A 5,777-nucleotide genomic window follows, 5' to 3' on the forward strand; every position below is an offset into this window, starting at 1 on the left:
CACAACCACCACTGCCTCCACCAGACTGAGTCCAGTACAACTAGATAGGGCCCAGCTACCACCACCGACTGCTCTGATAGAGATCACAATAGAGGGTCCTGGACAGAGATGGAGAAAAATATAGAATAAAATCTAACTCACACAAAAAGACCAGACTTACTGACCTGACAGAGACTGGAGAAACCCTGAAACTATGGCCCCTGGACACCCTTTTAGCTTAGTACTGAAGTCACTCCTGAGGTACACCCTTCAGCCAAAGATTAGACAGGCTCATAAAACAAAACAAGACTAAAGAGGCACACCAGCCCAGGGGTAAGGACTAGAAGGCAGGAAGGGACAGGAAAGCTGGTAATAGGGAACCCAAAGTGGAGAAGGAAGAGTGCTGACATATCGTGGGGTTGGTAATCAATGTCATAAAACAATATGTGTACTGTTTAACGAGAATCTAGTTTGTTCTGTGAACCTTCATCTAAAGTACAAAAAAAGAAAAATATAGGCAAAAAATTGCAAACCATGGCAAAAATAAATCATCTTGATTATTTACATGTCTCTATCCTGAAGCATCCTATGTATGTCTTCTTTCTTCTTAGATGCCGTTGAGTTGGTTCCAACTCATAGCGACCCTATGTACAACAGAACAGAAGACTGCCTGGTCCTGCGCCATCCTCACAATCATTGATATCTTTGAGCCTATTGTTGCAGCCACTGTGTCAATCCATCTCGTTGAGGGTCTTCCTCTTTTTTTTTTTGCTGACCCTCTACTTTACCGAGCATGATGACCTTCTTCAGGGACTCATCCCTCCTGATAACATGTGCAAAGTATGTAAGACAAAGTCTCGCCATCCTGGCTTGGAAGGAGCATTCTGGCTGTACTTCTTCCAGTACAGATTTGTTCATTCTTCTGGCAGTACATTCAATATTCTTTACCAACACCATAATTCAAATGCATCAATTCTTCTCTATTTGTGTTCATCTCTTCTACTAGACAATGAGCACCTTGAGGGTCAAGGACAGTCTTTCTTATCTCAGTGTCATCATTACTTATCACAGTGCTTGGACTGTGTCAAGCATTTGCTCAATCAAATTCAAGTCTAACGTCAAGTTAATGGTTTGTACTATGAAACTCATCAACAGAGTTAAACCGAGCAATTATTTCAATGGAGAACCCATCCACACTTATTTGTTAGCCTCAATATGGATTCAGTAGTAGACCATAATACTTGATCATGAGCAGTATGAAGAAAATATAAATGCACCAGGATAAGAGCAATTGTGGTGGTGGTCAGGATAGGCTGCTCTGAGAAGATGACATTTGAGCAGAGATTTGAAGGAGGTGATGGAGCAAGCCTCTGGGTATCTAGGGCAAGAGTGTTCTAGGCAGAGGGAGCAGCTAGTGCAAAGGCACTGGTAGAAGGCTGTCTGGCTTGTTCAAGGAACTGCAATGAGGTCAGTGGCTTAATGAGAGAGGGAGAAAGAGAGGTAGGAGACTCCAGCTGACTCTAGCTGGAAGGAGAGGTCACAGGATGGAGTGGTGGTTTAGGGAAGGGAGGAAAAATCTTATAGGGCATTGTGCGGGATCTGGATTTTACTCAGAGAGGGCTGGAAAGCCTTTGCAGCAGAGCAGAAAGTGATATCAAGATATGACTTAGGTGTTAACAAGTATCTCTCTGGCTGCTATGTTGAGAATGGACTCTAGTGGGGCAAACGTGGAGGCAGGGAGACCAGTTAGGAGACTATTGCAGTTACTAGCTAGAGAGCTGGAGGCCAAGGTTGGTGGCAATGGATGTGGGGAGAAGTAGTCTATTTCTGGATGTATGTTAGAGGTAGAGCAAGCAAGATTTGCTGACTGATTGGATATGGGGAGAAAGAAAAAGAGAAGAGTTAAAGACGACTCTAAGGTTTTTTGGCCTAAGCAATTGGTAGGATAGGGTTGCCATCAGCCAAAATGAGAAAGGCTGGGTGTGAAGCACGTCTTGAGGGGAAAGATTACGATTTCCAAAGTATTCCAAGTCATACCCACGTAGACAATCAGCTTATTGTCCCATAACTGAAGAGGGAGAGGAGAATTGAGTTCTTGTAAATTTATATGGATTAAGGCAAATAACTGCAAGAGTAATTGTTCTCATGAGAAAATCACATTATATATTCTGAAAATAGTTATTCAGGTCCTAAATCATGACTTTTAAATTATTTAAATTAACGGGAAGTTCTAAATATCGTCCTTCACATTTCTCAGAAATATTTTTTTTTTTCAAATTCACCTTTAGTACTCAAATAGTTTAGGCACTAGAGAGGAAAAGCTTTTAGAAAATCTGTAAAAGCTTTCTAAACTCTTTAGAAAGTCAGAGAAGACTCTTAGGGGATGAGTATAAGTAAACATATATCTCATTATGTAAATTAGGTAGGTGCCCAAGAGTCTTTATCTCAGTTGGAGAAATGTTCCCAGCTTTGAATCATTTTCTAACATTTGCATCTTTTTTTTTTTTTTAATACTTTGGCAAATTCCTGTATTCTTAGTTGGGGATTATTTGATTGCACAAAACTAAAACCACTTCAAACTGACTTAAACAAAAGGAAGATTCTACAGGAAGGACACAAGAATATCTCCCAAAATCCAAAGGAAGGGGGAAAACCTGGGCTTCATGAAGAACAAGAATCAGGAATTGGAAATCCAGGCTCAAGGTAGTACTCTCTCTAGCTCTGTGTCTTTCTCTCTGGAATAGCAAGGTCTCTTTTCTCTGCATTTTCTCTTTGCTTCATTGCTTTTCCCCCTAGATGGCCAGTCTCCTCTGCCCTGCTTGCACACACTGCTCTGCCCTCTCCCTTCCCCCAGTGGTGCCAGAGAATTTGTATCACTTTGCTAAGCCATGGCTGACTGCTCATAAATCCATTCTCTCTAGAATCCAAGTTCTAATTTTTGGAAGAACGAATCTGATGGGCCCAGGCTCTGGAGTTTTTTACCCTTTGTCCAGTCAACTGTGTCTAGAGAAGAAAATGGTCATACTCATTAAACAAGTATCTATTGAGTTCTTCCCATGTGCCACATACTTTTCTAGGTGGTATGGATACAACAGGGAGCAAACAAAGCCCCCACTCCCAATGGAACTTAAAATCTACTGGTGTGTAAATGTATCTGCACTCTGCCCTGCTGGGTATAAAACGGGTTGGTATAGAAGGGTGAACAGGCATCCTAAAAGAAATATCACCTTTTGGGGTCTGCCAAAATTAGAAGTATCACATTTTCTGGTCAAGGCCACGCTTTGATCCTTTTGATTGCAGTGACATCAAAATTGCTGTAAGGGATTCATTCTTTCTTTACTGCCTATCAAAAGCCAAGCAATGCACTGCTTTCATTTCTTTGCCAGAAGGTGTAACTCTTCAGTCATTCACCCAGTCCTGCCCCAGGGCTGACATAGCACTCTTTGTAATGGGAGTGAACACAGGGAGGTTTTGCTACAGTCTACTTCTAAACCTCTGTTGAGCCAACCAGATGGCTGTTCCAGTAAATAACAGTAACAATAATGGCTAACCTTTGTTGAGGATTTGCAATGTTGCTTTGCATTGTTCTAAGCCTTTTATGTATATTATTTCATTTAATCCCTATAACTCTGTGAAGAAGTTCCCCATTTTATAGATGAGGAAACTTAATAGGAAGGTTAAGTGACTTGCCCAAGGTCTTTGAACCTACAGTCTATGGAACTATCACTAAATTACATTGTTGCAAAGGCACTTGCAATAATGGTGATGGTAGAGGGTATTAACTACTTGTATTACTTTTGCTGAGATAGAAAATATATACACATGGAAATAATCTGACACACCTGTTATCAACCTTACCTGGTATGCAAACTCTGATTTATAGAAATAGTCCCTGAGTGGTATAAATAGTTAACGCGCTTGGTTGCTAACCCATAGGTTGGAAGGTGAGTTCACCTAGAGGCGCCTTGGAAGAAAGCCCTGATGATCTACTTCTGAAAAAGTCAGCCATTGAAAAACCCTATGGAGCACACATGGAGTTGCCATGAGTTGGAATCTACTGGACAGCAACTGGTAGTGGTATATTTCAAATGAATAAGCAAGCAAGATTTCTAACCAAGCAGAGGATTTGTGGGAGTTACACGTTCTTCTCCCTCAGTGTATAGCTTATGTGAAGCAACCTTTAGAGTACTTGCTTCAGCGTCTTGCCCAAACTCATTCAACAGGTGAAACCAGGATTTGAACCTACAGCTTGTCGTCTTGATCATTAAGTCACACTGTCTCAAAGGCGCTTGTAGGAATAGTAGGGAATTCTGAGAGACCACACAGTAGTTGTGGTCTGCTAATTCCATCTGCTTTCTGGTAGAAGAAAAAATTTTGACGTTGTCATATTGCGTTATCATTGTTGGGTTTCAGTTCCCTTATGATGGATTTTCCTAAGATTCTGTGCTAAAATCCTTCAAGTACAAACTTTATAAAGCTTCTTTGACCTCCTGTCCCTGAAGCAGAGTTAATTATTCCCTTCTGTGTCACGCCCATGTCCTTTGTATGTACTTCCACTAAATTCTGCAGTTATCTCATTCTGATACTCTTATTTTTGAGTTTATGATCTGTTAACTCTTTGAGGTCAGGGAATTTTCTCTGTTCTATTCACTGCTGAATCTTTACTGCCTAAGCAATGTCTGTAGTGCATAGTAGATCCACAATAAATGTTTGTCAAAGAAAAGCCAGAAAGAAGGAGGAAAGACAGACATATTAGTGATTACTGATAACCATCTTCCATGGATATATTGGAATCGTTTTCAATTACTTTTTTTTTTTTTGTTGTTAGTTGACTCTGGCTCATGCAGACCCCATGTGTGTCAGAATAGAACTGCTCCATAGGGTTTTCAAGGCTGTGACCTTTCAGAAGCAGACCACCAGGCCTGTCTTCTGAGGTGTGTCTGGGTGGGTTTGAACCCCCAACCTTTCAGCTAGTAGTTAAACACTTAACTGCTTGTGCCCACTAAAGACCTTTTTCAATTGCTAGTTTCCCTATTTCTAGTACCAGAACTCTCCAAAATGTCTAGCGCTCTTCTGAGTTATCAAAAAAGTGATCTAATGCCTTTATGGTGTTATTTTATGGCACTGTACTCAGTCCAAATCCAGTTATTCTTACGTTTTCTTGATCATGTGGCAAAAAAAATTCTCTCTCTCGGTATCTACAATAACCATCTGTTAAAAGCATACGTATCTTATCTTGTTCTAGCTACCATTTACTCAGCTGTCGAATCGAATTTCAGTTCAGGTTAGTCTGCCGTTTGGTTTGCCCACAAAATGTCTAGTAAGTAGAAGTGCAGTTAATTCAGTGAATCGTAAATTTACTAATTGAGTTTACTTTCAAAGATATTAACCTTGCTTACGAGGGATGGGAGGGATGGGGGGAATACTAAACAGACAACAGATAAGTGGTATCTTTGGTGAAGGGTAAGACAGTACACGATACTGGGGAAGCCAGCATAGCTTGTACAAGGAAAGGTCATGGAAGCTCCACAGACACATCCAAACTCCCTGAGGGACTGAATTGCTGGGCAGAGGGCTGTGGGGACCATGGTCTCGGGGAACACCTAGCTCAATTGGCATAACGCAGTTTATAAAGAAAATGTTCTACACTCTACTTTGGTGAGTAGCGTCTGGGGTCTTAAAAGCCTGTGAGCAGTCATCTAAGATACTTCACTGGTCTCACCCCTTCAGGAGCAAGGGAGAATGAAGAAAACAAGACACAAGGAAAAAGATTAGTCCAAAGGACTAATGGACCACAA

Source organism: Trichechus manatus, unplaced genomic scaffold (genome assembly GCF_000243295.1).
Source record: "Trichechus manatus latirostris isolate Lorelei unplaced genomic scaffold, TriManLat1.0 scaffold00022, whole genome shotgun sequence".
Taxonomy (NCBI): Eukaryota; Metazoa; Chordata; class Mammalia; order Sirenia; family Trichechidae; genus Trichechus; species Trichechus manatus.